This window comes from Coturnix japonica, chromosome 1 (genome assembly GCF_001577835.2).
Source record: "Coturnix japonica isolate 7356 chromosome 1, Coturnix japonica 2.1, whole genome shotgun sequence".
In the NCBI taxonomy this organism is placed as follows: domain Eukaryota; kingdom Metazoa; phylum Chordata; class Aves; order Galliformes; family Phasianidae; genus Coturnix; species Coturnix japonica.
In genome coordinates, this window is record NC_029516.1 from 115,077,427 (window position 1) to 115,094,724 (window position 17,298).

Consider the following 17,298-nt stretch of genomic DNA (forward strand, 5'->3'; position numbering starts at 1 on the left):
GAGCAGCAGCAAGAGATCTGAAGCCAGATACGTATCTTGTTCTTCAGCATGCAGGCATCTTCTTCAGATTTTTTTTCCTACCTATGTGACATTCCTGGGTGCTTGGGTAAGAATCATGTACAGCACTCCTGGAAACTGCCATTTTACTTCCACACAAAATACTACTTCACAGCCATTCATCTGCAGCTTATCTCTCTCTCATTGCCCTGGGCCTTGTTCATCTGTATTCCTCAGACAAAGGATTTCTCAACCCTTGCCCAGGACTCGTTTGGACTTGCCCATCCTCAGCAAACTTTGAGGCAATAGAGCAAAAGAATGGCCTCTTACACCCATGTCCAAGATTCTGGTGGGGGTCAAGTATAAAAGATCTAGGAACAGCTAGAGTAGGTTATCTTACCCTCATGTAAGCCATCACAATATTTTTGTTAATGTGTTATTTAATAATGTTCATATCTTACTATAGAAGGCAAAAGGAACATATAATGACTGGCTGAGATTTAGACACCTAACATCAGGATGGAAGAATCCCCAAGGTGACAAAATTTGTCCATTGTTGTATCTGGCTTTTGAGATATCTAAAATCTTTACTAGAGTTAGACTATACATTTTAAGCCTTTTGTGAATTACTGGCTTTCTGTTCCAGTTCCACAATATTTGCTAGTATTATTAAAGCTTGTCAGAATTTGTTAAAAGCTCCTTTTCTTTTTTTCTTTTCTTTTCTTTTCTTTTCTTTTCTTTCCTTTTTTTTTCTTTTCTTTCTTCTTTTCTTTTCTTTTCTTTTCTTTTCTTTTCTTTTCTTTTCTTTTCTTTTCTTTTCTTTTCTTTTCTTTTCTTTTCTTTTCTTTTCTTTTCTTTTCTTTGCTCGTTCCGCTTTCCTTTCCTTTCTTTCCTTTCCTTCTCTCCTTTCTTTCTTTCCTTTCCTTTCCTTTCCTTTCTTTACCTTCCTTTCTTTCCTCTTCCTTTCCTTTTCCTTTCCTTTCCTTTCCTTTCCTTTCCTTTTTTTTTTTTTTTTTTTTAAATATACATATTTAATTAAATAAAATAAATTAATATTTAACTTATATCAAAACAGGATTTTTGTAGGAGCAGCTAATTCCTTAGGTCTGAATCTTTCACGCAAACTCTTCTGTTCCAAATTATACTCTCCCTCATCATTATTAATTAGATTATAACTACACTCAAGAGCATACTAGAAGTTCAAAGGGGCTATTGGTCTTTCTAACAGTACAGAGAGATTAAAGCTGCTGGTAGTCTAAATCAGGAAGCTTCATTTAAACAGTTAAGAAAACTTTTTTACTCTGCCCATTTGTGATATTTCTATGCTTTTTCCCTCATTACCGAGGTATCAGACTGCTTCAAATCCTCCATGCATTTATCCATTCAGCATGGATGTAAGGTAGAAAACTTAGAGAAGCAATAAAAGGAGGCTTAGAGTGCTGTGCTAAAGATATGTAGGCAGCTAAAGATGAAGGTAGGTTCCTAAAGGGATTTTGAAAACCACTTATGTTTAGAATTACAGAGGGACTTTATGTCTGAGAGACTAGATATCTAGCTGTTACTTTAGGTACTGCTGTCCAAAAGCAATTTGAAAACTTTGGTTTTTTCTGTTTTTTAAAATGGATGTTACTTTTGCCTTTACTTTCTTTACTCTGCTTTCTTCCTATTTTCCTTTCTTGGCCATTCCTTATATTGAATCTTCTTTAAGATGCAGTCTTTTTGCTCTTCTCTCTGCTTCTCACTTCTGATACCTCTTCCAAGGGGCCATTCTAGCCCCTTGCCCCTCAGCAAAATAGGTTTAATAAATTGACTTTCCGTGACTAGTTTTTGGATTGTTTATTCAAATTTTTAGTTAAGTTTTCCTTTTATGGTTTATATGTGCTTCAGGTAAAGTCTGCTGTTGTTATAAAGTCACAGGTACAAATAAAAAATAAAAATAATACAAGTGCTTTATTTCTGGTGACCAGAGATAAGACTCAAGGGAACGGCATAAAGCTGCACCAAAGGGAGGTTCAGGTAAGGCATTAGGAAAAGGCTCTTCACCAGAGGGAACTGGAGCAGGATCTCCAGATAAATGGTCACAGCACCAAGTGGAGGGCTTGAAGATGCATTTGAACAATGGTCTTAGAAATGGGGTTTGAATTTTATGTGATTCTTTCTGGAGTCAGGAGTTAGACTCGATGATTTATGTGGGTATCTTCCAGCCCAAGGTACTCAATGATTCTCTGGTAAGTATTCATGCAAGATTGCACAGTGTCTTTTATTGATTATTTTGGCAATTTTGCTGTAATATTTTTGTCATTTGTTTTTTTGTTGTTTTTCGTTGTTGCTTTTTTGTTGTTGTTGTTGTTTTTGGTTCCATCAACTTTTCTTTTTCTCTGCTTAGCTGAAATTAAAACAACTTATTCTTATTTGACTATGTAGAAGACAGTAATGTTTGATATTGACTTATGTTAATTTGTGAATTGTTTTTCTGAGAATCAAATAAGTGATCACAGTTATGAAATTATTTTTAAGAAAATTAAAGACAAGTTCCAAATGTTCAATATCAATTTAAAATCCTCTTGTTTGAGTGCTGATTAATCTGTGTATATGACTGACAATTCACAAAAAAATGTCTATACAAATCCAATATCTGAGCTATTTTGTAAAAGTTAAGTATTATTTCTGGAATGAAAGGTAAAGGAATATAAAAGCATTTACATCTTCTGTGGAAATTTGTGATACCGATTATAAATACAACCCATGAAAGGATGACTCCTGAAGAAGAAATTGGCCACTGATTCTAGAATATATATGTAAAAATGGTTTTATGCAAACTTTAAGGGTGATGCTACACTAAAGGCTCAACCTTAAGGAAAAGCTTTAATCAAGATAGCTAAAATCTTAAAAGTCTCATCCTATTACGGACTCTCAAATAATATTAAAGAATTCCAGATGGTCCAACATTGTGCAAAACTAATAAGATGAGATAGAAAGTTAACGGTATGATAAGACTTTCATATTGCATTAACCCAAGAATAACCCAGATACATGTTCTTTTCATACTCTGCACTGCCATTCAGTATTTGTTTTCACTATATGCAAAAACCTTGTAATTTTTACTATTGAATTATTATCATTATTGTTTTCTTTTTTTCATTAGAATCGTTCTTTTATTATTAATATTAATAATTTATCCTGGACTAGTATTCATTCTATGAATAGACTCCTGAGATTTTAAGAATAGTAAATTATCGGCTTTATGTTTTCCCTTAATTTGATTTTGAGCATATCAGACTAAGAGTCCAGCCTAAGCAATGCAGGTTGTGTAGGGGCATGTAAGGAAGGCTCTTCTCCTTCTCTGCCACCTGTCCTGACTGCACAACTACTGTAAGGACTATAGCTTTCAGATACTCTCTCATTATATCTGATTTATTGGCTTCAACTCTAATTATTTTGCATTCCAATACCATATGAATTACTTTGTTTTCTCCTCAGATCGTTGCCGCTGTTTTTTTCTAATTATTTTGGGGTCCCCTGTTTCCCTTCTCCAGAGGCATGGGTTTCGCGAAATCCCTCCACCCCACTAGTCATGGAACCAGGCTGAACCAGCCCATAAACCATTGACACACATCTTTGTTTTGATAGACTCAACATGTTCTGTATAGGAAACCCTCAGTTATTGGGTCATCCAGAATACTTGGAGTTATTTTATCTCCTTTTGCATTTTAACTGGGATAGCTTTGTGATGCCATAGGAATTCTATAGAACAAGGATATAATGAAGAGTAATTGAACAATTTCTTAAAGATGTTGTAACAAGCAGTCAAGATATAGATATGCTTTCTGCAATGTTTTTAAACTTGTTTTTAAACACATTTTTAAATATGTAAGAACTAGATATTCTTAAGACAATTTGAATGCAATATTGTAATTGTAATATATTGTTATATATTGTAATTGTACAGTAAAAGAAAATCTAACAAAATATATGATTAAACATTATTAGTTTGCAATTCCATATCTGTAAACAAGCTTCCATATATCTTAGATATTTATCTTTTACTTAAAATGTTTTACAACTTCAAATATGTATTTATTTATGTTATTAAAAGCTATTCTTGTCTACGTGTGCATATGTAATTCAAACCTTCACTGGAAAATCAAAAAAGCAAAATGAACCTATTTCCTGCTGTTTTCCTTGAGAATCAGTAAAATTGAATGTGACATACATATCTGAATGAAGATAAAAGATGACAGCAGAGGATATTTGTAAAATAATGATTTTTTTTTAAGAAAGAAATGATGAGTAATGCCTTAATCTATATTAAATGTGCAGCTGTACAACTTTTGATTCAGGATGTTTGCTACTTCATACAGTTGCAATTGCGATGTTAAGAAATATAAGTCAATTTTCCCTAGGTCAATGACCATTAACTTGTGCAATTTATTGCTTGATTCCTTGCCATATTCCTTTCCAGGCATTCATATTGTTAAGAATGTTGCCACAGTTTCATTCTTAATTCTAAATTTTCTTTTAAATCTCTGTGCCACTGTCACTGCATTATCTTTTAAATGTTTCTCATCTATCAAATTGATTATTGTTGCTGATAATGAAACCAATAAAAAGTTTTGACGTGTAAATGTTGGATTTGGGCTTTTAATTTGCTTTTGTTTGTTTGTTTGTTTTTCAGCTGTTTATTTAATGTCTTTAAATCTTCTTCATCAAGCATTTTCTGCCTATTCGTGTGAATCAGTTCTGGGATAGCATATCACAATTTGACTGTGTTAGGTGGATGGTGACAAATTAATTGACCAAAAGAACTTTCATTTGACTTCACACTGTATCTGTTGATACTTTTTGGCTATTTACTTGTTTTGTGTAGAAAGAAAAAGAGGAAGAAATAACTAACAATAAAGTCAAAATCTGAAATAATTTATATTTTCTGATACTTCTGAAGTGTTCACTTTAGCCGTGATTACTGCTGAATTGCTTCAGTTTTTGCCTGAATTTAATATATTAATAGTTACTTACATATTTAAAAAAAAAAAAAAAAAAAACCACTTGCCTGTTGCTTACAAAGAAGACTTGGGGTATATTATTTCAGATAAAGAGGTTTTTGATGAACCGTCAATCATAAAAGCCTGTACTGCATTGTTCTAAATTGAATCTATATTCTGACAATTGCTGACAAGTTTCTCAAAATAGCTGCTTGTCTGTGTGTGAGCAATCAGGCATAACTTTTCTATTCTGAAAAGTGCTTACTGAATTCTGCTTTATTACATGTTGATGCTCAGACAAACGTTAGAGTCCCTCTCGTTAAATTAATCCAATGACTTCAGTTACCAAGCATTACATTTGCAAAATTAAATGTAAAAAATTGTCTATCTTTCTATATTGTTAGGTTGAAGCTATTAGATATTTATTGGACTCACCCAAATGCACAGACTTCTTATTTGAAACCATCTAGTTGGAACTAATCCATTAGCTTTTATGGACATTGTCTTCCTTATTAAGTAAAGAGAGGAAAACCTACAATTAAGACAACCAGACCTTAAGAAGAAGACTCAGAGAAACATATGAGTTGGAAACAATTTCTAGAGGTCACCTAGTCCACTCTCTTGTTCAAAACAAGGGCTAACTCCAAAGATAGATCAGTTACTTCAGCTTAGTTCTGAACAGCTCTGTATGTTAAACATCTTTCTTGGATAATCTGCCCCTGTGTTTGAACATCCTCACTGGGAGAAGCACTGTCTGTCAGTCCTATCTGAATATCTCTTTTTTTTCAAATTTGATCTCTTGCACCTTCTGTAAGGAAGGGTGTTTCTGAATGTTACCTACTATGAGGAACCCTTAGAATGGAGTACAGAAATGACATTCATTTAAATTCCCCTGGGTCATTCTCTTCTCCAGTGTAAATATATCCCACTTTCTCAGCCTATGTATGTCAGAAGATTTAGTTCTCCAATAAGTTTACCAACACTTTGCCAGTCTGTTTCCAATCCACCCTTGCCACTGTTGATTCATTTCCAACATGAGAGGTCCTCTGGGAATAGCAAGTACCATTCTACAGTTTTCCTTTCTTATTCCAGCAGTCTCTAGCTTACACCGAACCTTGCTTTATGCTAAGTGCAGAACATTGAATTTGTCTTTGCTGAACTTCATGAAGATTTAGACCCATTTTTGAAGCCTGTAAAAGTACCTCTAAAGGCCAGTCCCGTTCACCAGCATATTCCTATATGCTTTTTCCCCAGTTTGCAGAGAGTGTAATCTGGTTTGCGGCTGACATCACTAATGAAGCAACTGAACAATGTCAGTTCCTGTATACATCACTGATGGAACTCTTATTGCAAGCAGGTGATTGTACTTTGCACTATTGATCCTCTTTTCTTTTACAGCATGATAATCTAGCTATTTTTTCACTCACCAGTCCACACCTCCATAATTTTTCAATGATTATGTTACATGTAGATTATGTCAAAACCCTGGCTAAAGTAAAAGTACACGTAAACCCAATGCTCTCCTCTCATTCACACATGCAGTTATTTCAGCTCTCAGTGAACAGCCAGAATGGGGCAGTCCTTGACGAATGATGAAATGGGAGCTATGTGTACCTGTAGTAGTGGCAGGGCAGTGCTGTCACTGACAGGAAGCCTTCCATGGCACCAAGTGGTGACAAGGTGGATACAGGGGCAGGATCCTGCCACCACAAAGTATCTTTAAAGCCAGGCATAGTGAAGAGTTAGATATGCTGTTGAGCTGGAGAACACATCAGATCAGCAGGTACGACACTGAGCAGGTCCAGCAGAGACAAATGGTCCAGCTCTGAGCTGAAACTGGGCTTTCTGGATCCACTAGCACAAGTGTGTAGAAATCCCAGGGAAGGCTGGACCAGGCCTCCAAGGGTGCTGACTCCATTATTGGTAAATCCAAAAGGGATTCAGGCAATGTCTTTATGGGTATTTATTCCCAGAACATTCCAGAGAATAAAGTAGTGGTGGATGGACTATAACTCTCAAAATCCTCCTTCTCCTTGAAGATGATCTCAGTACTTGCTCTTTTCTTGTTAAAAAACAAACATAAAAAAACAGCAACAACAACTAAAACCGAACTATCTTCCCTGCTTCTCTGCCTGTCATAGCTTTTCGAAGAAGATAGAAAGTGATCAAAAAATAATTTCCATTCTGATGTGCCCTGTTCATCCCCACAGATTTCCCTTTACACACAAAACAGTCCCAACTCTGTCTGCCCTGCTTCTTTCTGAGCTGTGTGATCCCACGGCAAACGTAGATTCTGACTTTGCAGTCCTGAGCATCAAAACCAAACATGATTTCAGAAGTCTCCTGAACTGCTTGTACTAAGCCTTGTTGTCATCTCAGCAAATGCTATGGTTACTGAAATACTCTGTGAGGTCAAAAGACTACAGTTGTGTGGGCATTTCTCACTTACTTAAAAAAGATTTTATTCAACTTCTTTTCTTGATTGCTCTGTCTACAGCAGATGCCCACTGTGCACGATACTCCCTTTTGTTTCTTAGCTGATCCTGACGCTAATACTCTTGCTAGCTCTCAAACTTTTGACAAATGTGTGAGTGATAAATAGTTGTAACTAAGAGAAAAATAGCTAGCATTGTGTGAAAAAATAAAAATCAAAATGAGGTGGAAGTGCACTTAGACATCTACTTAAAAAGAACTGCTGACGAGTACAGAATTATAGGCAACACTGAAGCTAAATGTTGAGTGAAAGTGTACTATTCATGTGGCATATTCCTCAGGACAGAAATTAACATCAGCTGCTGATTTTCTAAACTAAATATGCTGTCAGGAATGTTTTTTTAAGAGACTTGTCTGGAAAATCATAAAAGGATAAATAGTTTTTTTCTCTCCTTGCCTGGAGTGGATGACTCTAGGGTACAGTAGGACATTGCAGTCTAAGACTGAAGATAAGACTTTTCAGTGACACAAAAGCCAGTGAGGCTGTTGCTATTGCTGTCAATTCATTATGGAAAGATGGGTATCCAGGCTTGATGTGACAAGGTCTTTTAGTTCTGGAGTAGTTTCCTGAAAAAAATAATATTGCCCTGGTATGAGAGTGAGTAAAAGCTGAAGATTACAGAAATTATCCATTCTTGCTTTATATTGTGACACTTTCCTTGAGAATTAATAACTGAAATCTGACACAAACTTTATTTCATACTATGCATAGCACAGTCCCTGCTGGACAAGTCAGTATTTCAAGCCTGACTTTTTTGGGGGGGAATATATATGTTCGTATGTTTGTTTATTTTCTGCTTTCCATTTTCCAGCAATAAAACATTATATTTGAGCAATAAAACATTATATGTTGAAGTTTTGCTAACTACTGTAGTTTAAAATCATAGCTTCCAAGAGGAAAAACTTGATGTTTACAAATTTTGAGGTACCTTTGTATGCATGCATCTGTGTGACCAAAAAACCAACAACCCACAGGAAACACAAATGAAGAGTAGCAATAAGAACTTAATTCTAGGAAATGACTTTAGAGTCGTTCTGTAGTTTCTGTTGTTTCAGTCATCTTCTTCTTTTCTTTTGGTGTTACTATTTTATGGTAAAAAAAGAAATTCAAGGAAATAATATTTTGAGCAGCACTGTGTGAGAGAAAATAAAATAAAAGCATGTGTTTAATTTGTGCATTTTTTCATTAAGTAAGCCTGACAGAAAGGGAAAAAAAAAAAAAAAAGGAAACAAAAAAAGTAAGGCTTAAATAAGATCACAATGGTGTTGTGATCATGTACTTACTGTAAGTTTGTTCAGTGGAGTTTTGCTTCATCTTTCTGAATTCGTATTATGTAAAATAAGAGAGTTTTTACTGAAGACCCTCTTGACCATGGAAAGCAAGCATGCTGGCATATTTATAAAGGACTAAGTGTAAAATGTTTTGCTGACTTAGCGTGGCTGACTGCTGAGAGTTGACCTCCAAAATGCACACCCTTGTGTGTTTTCTTGCAATACTGATAGAGGATTATGATATAAAATTGAGGAAAGGCAATATCAAATGAACTAATTTGTCAATTATTTATTGCTGTGAGATATCTTGGACAGCAGGTCTGGGAATATATGGGATTAATACAGGGAGCAGATGAACCCTATACACTGAGTTATTTTCCATGATACATTTTATTGGAATTCACATCAGAACCATCACAATGGTAATCCATAACCCACAGTGTGCTGCTGGTGAAGCCCATGCCCGGAGGCTACATCAATAGCTCGTTACATGAGCCTTCGGTGCTCACTCACCCTGCTAGTGTGAAAATGAGAACTGTGGGGTGAATCTTAATAGCTTCTGTCAGGCCTCTTAGGACAAGTGTTTGTATGACTTCACTGGCTTCTCATTTATCCTTGCTATCACCACCTATTCATCTCCCTCCTGGCTTTGAAGGTGAAAACCTTGATTCTCCTTCATCAGAGTTGACAGCAGCAACAAAGCTTTCTCTCTTATGCTACAAAACTCTCTGTTCCACAGCACTGAAACATCATTTCCTCAGGAAAAACAGAAAACAAAACAGAGCAAAGTTGTGTTGTTTTTTTGTTTTTTTGGGTTTTTTTGGTTTTTCTTTGTTGGTTTTTTGTTGTTGTTGTTGTTTGTTTTGTTTTGTTTTGTTTTTGTTTTGTTTTTTGTTTTTTTTTTAAATCTAGGAGTACCATTAATGAATTGTGGTTTTCAAGGTGATAACACATTTAATCTTTTTTGTTTGTTTGTTTGCTTGTTTGTTTCTGTTGTTTTGACACAGATATAGGTGTTCGCAATATTGTTTAGTTTACATGGAATATTTACAAGAGGAATGGCTTTTGATTTGTTGATTCCAGTACATCAAAAGCTATATTAGATTTTTATCATTGGGTGATATCTCCTTTCAAAGGTTAAACTTCAAATATTTTTAAGAATTGCTCTATTTCAAGAAAGAACTAATGTTTCCATTAGTCTGTACAATACAGATGATCAAAATGGATGATAGCTATGGTTGCCTTTTGGTCTTGAATATTTGAATCAGTGTACTCTGGGAGGAACTGTTTATATTTCTGAAACACTAAGACTTTTCTGCTTGACACCTTTTGTAAAAAGCAATGTCTGTGCCACGGGACATACACTGTGGACCCTTTCCAGACTTCTTCTCCATGTAATTCATCCTGGCTGAAACTTGCTTGCTGAGTTTCTATGTTTAGGAGAAGGAACAAATAAGTTGGTCTGCCCTTAATGATCAGTCCCGGAATAAAAAGTCTTCTTGAAATTTTCCTCATGTTTTCATAAAATTTTGTTCTGCATTAACTGAGTTTATTTTGTTATTGAGTCTCCCATCCTTTTTTTAATATGGTTACTTCCTCACACATCAAAAAAAAAAAAAAAAATTAAAGCATTTTTTGTCTGCTTTCTTATTCTTCTGGATTTTTTCCCAAATCTTCTTTCAGTGTAGATGAAAATTTGATCTTATTATTTTGAATCACAATATTTTTAGAGATATATCAATATATAACATGAGCAGTTCCTTGAATTTCAAGGGTATATCCCTGACAAAATAGTCCCTACAGCCCCTCAGTTCAGTTGTGGATTCTCTGTCTTCTGGCAGACGCGTGTTCTTTTAGCACCAGTCTCTGTAGCTTTCTGTTATCTTATACTATCTGTGGACACTGGCCTTTTTCAATGCTTTACTTTATGACAAGGATACACAATGTTACAAAGATACTTAAAGAGAATCCTTCTGGAAAAGAATGTACTATTGTCAAGGGTTTCATCTCTATGTAGAGCAGGAACAGATGATCTGGACATTATTTATTTTATTTCTTTACTTCCAAGCCAGACAGTTTTTCAGGCCTGCCAATAAAAATCCGACTGTACTTGTATGTTCACAATTAATGGGAAAGGTCACCATCTGTCAGAACAGAGAAAACCTCTTCGGTGACTTTACAGACTTTTATGAAGATGACAAGAAACATAAGCAGCTTGTTTTGTTTTTCTTTTGACATGGCAATCATCAGTTGCCAGTGACTGCCTCTTATTTAATGAACTGCAAGGCACAACCACCATGCAATGTCATTCAATAATCAGAGTAAGCTAAGGAAGATTCTGTACACTAACATTACAGCTTTTCAAGAAAAAAAGAAAAGGAAAAAAGAACAACAACAACAACAAAAAAATAAAATCCAAAACCAATTAATCCATCAGCAAGGAAGTTACAGAGCAAATATATTTCCATAAAGAACTACTTCACTACTTCTCTGGTCAAGAGCAGATGTCTTTTTGTTAGAATTAAAGAACGGCCTGGGTTGAAAAGGACAAAAATCATCTGTTTTCAAACCCCCTGCTTTATGTAGGATTATATGTTCCTCATTAAACTTTAACTTCATTTAAAATCCATCCTTGATACTCTTAAAGTATTTACTAAAGTGAATGAGAGCTGTAAAGCACGATTGAAGCTTTCCTCCTTGGGGAAGCAGCTTGACCAATTTACATATTATTTACATACATATTATAAACATTATTATTAAATATTTTATATTGATATGCTATTCAAAATGTCACATCTTATTTTTGGTCTGAACACTGCATAACACTAATGGCTATTTACAATCCTAGAAGAAAAATAAAAACAAACAAATAAATAAATAGATAAATAAAAGCCTGCATTTTCTGGTTTGGTTGCTTGTAAAAATAACTGTTTTTTGTTTGTTTGTTTGTTTTGGTTTTTTTTTCTATGTTCTGCTCTGTTCTGCAAAATTTTAGCTTTCAGAGTTTTGGAGTTATGATAGTCCCATGGAAATGAATTTCTTATGAAGCTACACAACCAATCTTATATTTTCCTTTTGGAATGAAATACAACTTTCTAAGCGTTGAGACTGAACTTCAGATCCAGTTTGATGGTGGGGATGGATTTAAAAAAATGGAAGCTGAGAGAGTTGCAAGGCAGAAAGGCTTGTGAAGATGTGAAGATGANGCCCTGAACAAAAGTCATGTAAGGAGTTGCTGAGGGAACTGGGTTTTTCAGTCTGGAGGAGGCTTGGGGGAGACCTTATTGCTCTCTACAACTCTCTGAAAGGAGGCTGTGATGAGATGGGTGTTGGCCTCTTCTCCCAGGTAACAGCAATAGAATGAGAGGGAATGGCCTCAAGTTGTGCCAGAGGAGGTTCAGGTTGGATATTTGGAAAACCTTATCTCCAAGAGTAGTCCAGGGGAGTGGCTTTGTCCCTTGAAGTGTTTAGGAAATGTTTAGATGCTGTACAACAGGACATGGTGTAGTGGATATGGTTGGAATGGTTTGATAGTTGAACTAGATGATCTTAGTAATCTTTTGAAACCTTAATGATTCTGTAATTCTAGGATCCTAGGATTTTGAATAAAACAGAGCTGTTTTGTATGGTCTTTTTCTCCTCATAAAATTCAGCTATCAGCACTTGAAAGACAATGATTTTCATTGTTGAATACGTGTAGGATAAGAGTTTGTGTGAGACATCCTAACTAGGGCTTCCTATTAGTGGCCTGAAGTCTGAAGAAAGAATGGAATGAAGACCTGTCTCCATATCAGGATGCTCAAGATGCAGGCATGCACTCAGTTTAATGGCTGACCTCTTAAGAACTGTGGAACAAAGTCATGATTATATTTTAAGACACTGCACTTTCTCATATTATCCTCTATGCAGAAGACAATATTAATATCACAGTCTTCCTCCTCATTTGAAATTTAACATGACCTTATAATACTATTCCTAAATTTTGCCTTGATGAAATGAAAACGTGGAGCTCCTCATTGAAATAATTTGTGTATCGAAGAATAGTTTAGGACAGAGTTATACAATAATATCAATTGCTTCAAATGGAATTTAGTTTAATAAATGGGACTTAAAATGGAATTAAAAATGGAGAAGTACTAAATCTTGTTTATTCCAAAAGAAAACTTTCTATTATTCTGGGAACCCTTTGCACACTTAGCCACCTAGCTTGTGTTTGCAGTGAAGACATTAACCTTTAACATTACCTAGATGTTTGCTAGACTTAAGTATACAGTCTTGAAGGAAAATCCAGGTAAGGACTAGGCCCAGTTACTACTTCCTCAACCTGACTGAAGCATGGTCAAGCCTTTTTCAGAATCAAATCTTGCCTGGGGAGTGTCCATGTTATTTTTTCTTTCCTCTTCGTGTGTACTCTGACAGCCTTATAAGTAAGGATTTCTTCCAAGTCACTGCCCCGTGAGCACAGAAGTAGCACACCATGATACATAGTTTTGTATTCTAATTGCAATGTGTTAACTATCCTTTGGCTAGCATTTGCTCAACCTGATCATGTCTACATGTTGACTTATGAATTTTCTGCATTCTCAATCAAAAGCTTCAAGGAAAAAAAATATAGCATTTAGGTATAAGATATCAAAAAATCCTGAGGGATGATACCAATGGTCCATTTATCCCAGGGGTCTGTCCGTAACAGAGTCAGTGGCGGCAGGTGGTACTTTAGCATGTATTGTACATAAGCTACTATTATTTTTCTCACATTAAGAAGACATACTAAATTGATGACTTTTCCAGAGATTCATAATCTTACCATTATCTATCCTTAACTCCAGATGCTGTGAGAATTTGACTGGCACTGACCCAGGCCTTTTAACTTGAAAATTAGCCAGGTGTGGATCTACACTCAAACTTTCCTTCAGCGATGAAGGTAAATCACATAATAACTGAGCAGAAATCTGCACTCTATCACAATATATCACAGCAAGTCAAAGAAAAGAGTACCTGAGATGCTCCATTCCACCACTCCTTAATTTCCTTCAAGCTGATATGATATGTTGGAGACAGCAAAGGACAGAACAAACTTTAAGACCATAACACCTCCCTGAGGGAATGAAAAAGCTTAAGTTATTTACTCTAGAAAGAGTCATTCATGTACTTCAAGGCTCTTTTTAGTCAGTAAAGATGCTGTTTGCCAAACACTGTCAGTGCTTTCAGTGTGATATACAGAAATATATAGGCAACAGGGGATATGGGCTGCATCACCGTGGAAAGGATGGTAGAAATCTGATGGGCAGCTCATCTTTTCCATGCCAGTCTCTCACTTCCCACCCTCAAAAGAACGGGAAAAAAAGCCCGTGAGTTAAGGACAAGAACACTCAGTAGTTACGACCATGTGAAAAGTAGACTCTACATAGAATGTAATAGCATTCATGTAATTTATTGTCAACTAACAACAGATTGGAGCAGTGAGAACTAAAAGAAATTTCCATCTGGATGGAAATGAATGAAAAGTGGATAAATGGAAGCTATGGGTCACAGAATAGCGGAATCATAGTTTATCACCAGGTGGAAGAGACCCACAAACATCATTGAGGCCAGCTTCTGGCTCCACACAGAACCACCGAAAATGAATATTTCTGATAGCTTTGTCCAAATGCTTATTGAACTTTGACAACTTGGTACCATGACCACTGCCTGAGGAATCTGTTCTAGTGCCTGTTCAACCCCTGGTAAAGAACCTTTTCCTAACATCCAGTCTGTACCTCCCCGAGCTGTTCCATCAAATCCTGTATACTGTTCTTCCGCTCTGATAGATGGGGCAGCCTCAGTCCATGAGATCAAGCTGGGTATCAATATCAGAAACACTGATGAAGTGAACAGTGTGTCATGTAAATAGAGCTTTTCTTTTGTATTTAATGTTTCACTGTTAGCAGAGAAGCTGAAAAGATCAATATTATTTAATTACAAAGCAAGCAGAAACCACACTGTCTCTTAGTGAGTAATAAATGTAGACAAGCATTTAACTGCTATACATTTTATCCAAGTTCTGACCCTTCCAGGTATTATTCTTCATTTATGGCCCTGGAAGTAAATTATAGAATCATAGGATCAGTCACAGAACCAAAGAATTGTAGAATCACAGAATCATAGAATGATACGGATTCGTAAAATGGCTTGGATGAAAAGGACCTCAAAGATCATCCAGTTCCAACCCACCCATGCTAATGAGCATCTAGTCCCAAACACTAGATCAGGTACAAGATCAGGTTACTTAGGTTCCCATTCAACCTGGTCTTGAACACCTCCAGGGATGGAACATCCACAATATCTCTCGGCAGCCTGTACCTGTACCTGTACCTCACCACCCTGTCAGTGAAAATTTGCACCAACATCTTATTTGAATGTACTCACTTATAGTTTTAAACCATTCCTCCTTGTCCCATCATTATCTACTTGTATAAAAAGTTGATTTCCCTTCTGTACCTGTGTATGTGTGTATGTGTAGGGATACTCTGTTGGATCTCAACTCCAAGATGAGAACTTGGTTCTACTCAAAGTCCCCTCAAAGGGTCAGGGAGTACCAGTTCTTCCTTAGGGTACCTGCTTCATCTCTCCGCCCATCAGCATTTATTTTGAGTCACTTTAGGATATTTGAGACACTTTGACATGGACAACCTGTACAAGAGGTGACTGAGAAAAAACTTTCAGGAGCATTCATAGGAAAGAAATCAGAAAAACTTTGAACATTACAAATGACTCTAGAGAGCTATGTCTAGTTATGCAAGTCAAACCCAAAAGGGAAAAAAAAAAAATCAACATAGAAGGCATTTTATGCTGTGTCATACACCCAGAGTGGGATTCATTGCAACAGTAGGGTACTAGGGTATTCTTTTCATCAAACTCTTTAAAATAACTAAAAGTCTTGTGCACTTTACCTGGAGCTTGTTGGCGACCTAAAAAAAAAAACAAAACAAAAAAACAATGCCGTAGTGTGGAAAATGAATTCAATGTGCTGCATTTCTTGGAAAGGACATAAATGTTTGTAACCTTAAGAGTTATCTAATGATCTTGATAAGTCTTACAGCCCAATGTAGGGGAAGTACTGAATAATTGTGTTTCACAATTCCCTCTTCATCTGCATCAGCAGAAACCAAATTCAGGTTTACTGTTTCAGTTGTGAGTGACCACAGGCATAAAAAATAAGAAAAACTCAATTCTAAACTGGTAAAAAAAATAAATTATCATCCTTATTTGTGTCAACAAATACACTACAAAGTTGCCCAAAGGTATGCAGCTACCAAAGAGCAGATATGAATTAGAGTTCATGAAATTAAATTAAAACTTGGAAAAAAACATAAGCAGCATCAATTAATCAAAACACAGAACTCGAGGTGAGGCCTCACCAATGCCGAGTACAGGGGCAGGATGACTTCCCTAGTCCTGCTCACCACACCATTCTTGATACAAGCCAGGATGCCATTGGCCCTCTTGGCCACCTGGGCACACTGCTAGCTCTTATTCAGCCGACTGTCCATCAGCACACCAAGGTCCCTTTCCATCTGGAAGCTTTCCAGCCACTCCTCCCCAAGCCTGTAGGATTGCCTGGGGTTGTTGTGACCAAAATGCAGGACCTGACACTTGGCCCTATAGAAACTCATGACGTTAACCTTGGCCCATTGATCAAGTCTATCCAGGTCCCTCTGTAGTGCCCTTCTCCCCTCAGGCAGATCAACACTCCCTCCCAACTTAGTGTCATCTGCAAGCTTACTGAAGGTGCACTCAATCCCCTTATCCAGATGCTCAATGAAGATGTTAAACAGAAGCGGCCCAAGCACCAAGCCCTGGGGGATGCCACACTTGACCGGCTGCAAACTGGATTCCACTCAATTGACCACAACTCTCTGGGCCCGGCCATCAAAACAGCTCTTCACCCAGCAGAGCGTGCGCCCACCCAAACAATGGCAGCCAGCTGCTCTACCAGAATGATATGGGGGACAGTGTCAAAGGCCTTACTGAAGTCCAGGAAGACCACATCAAAAAAGGAAGTTGGTCCAAAAGATCGAAAAGGATCTGTTTTCCAGAATGGTGGCTTTTTCACGTTACCCTTGTGTTTCAAGTCCTACATCCAGGTACTCGTGCTGTTTGAAAGCACCATCTTAGAGGCAGCCTTGATTTCTCCAGCCCCGATCCTTGTGCCACAAGAGCTCTCCTGCTTCTCCCTGTGATGGGAGACCGAATGGAAGGCCCTGCGAAAGTCTGGGTAGGTGATATCACTTGCTGTTCCTTTCCCCACCTGTGCTGGGAAAAGCAGGGAATGGGACTGGGGGACGTCCCGGCGGTGGGATCCTGCCTCAGCAGATCGGAATGGCAGTTCTGATCCACGTATTTTAACCTGAGTGAATCTGACACTAATGACAGAAGCGAGGGGCCTGTGGGAAAAAAAATGTATGTGCCGCAATTTGTGGTGCAAGGTGTTCTCAGAACTGCTGCATACAGTGCCCAGGTGGCTTCCTTTTTCACGAGGAGAGGATTAACTAGGTAATTTTAATGAATCTAT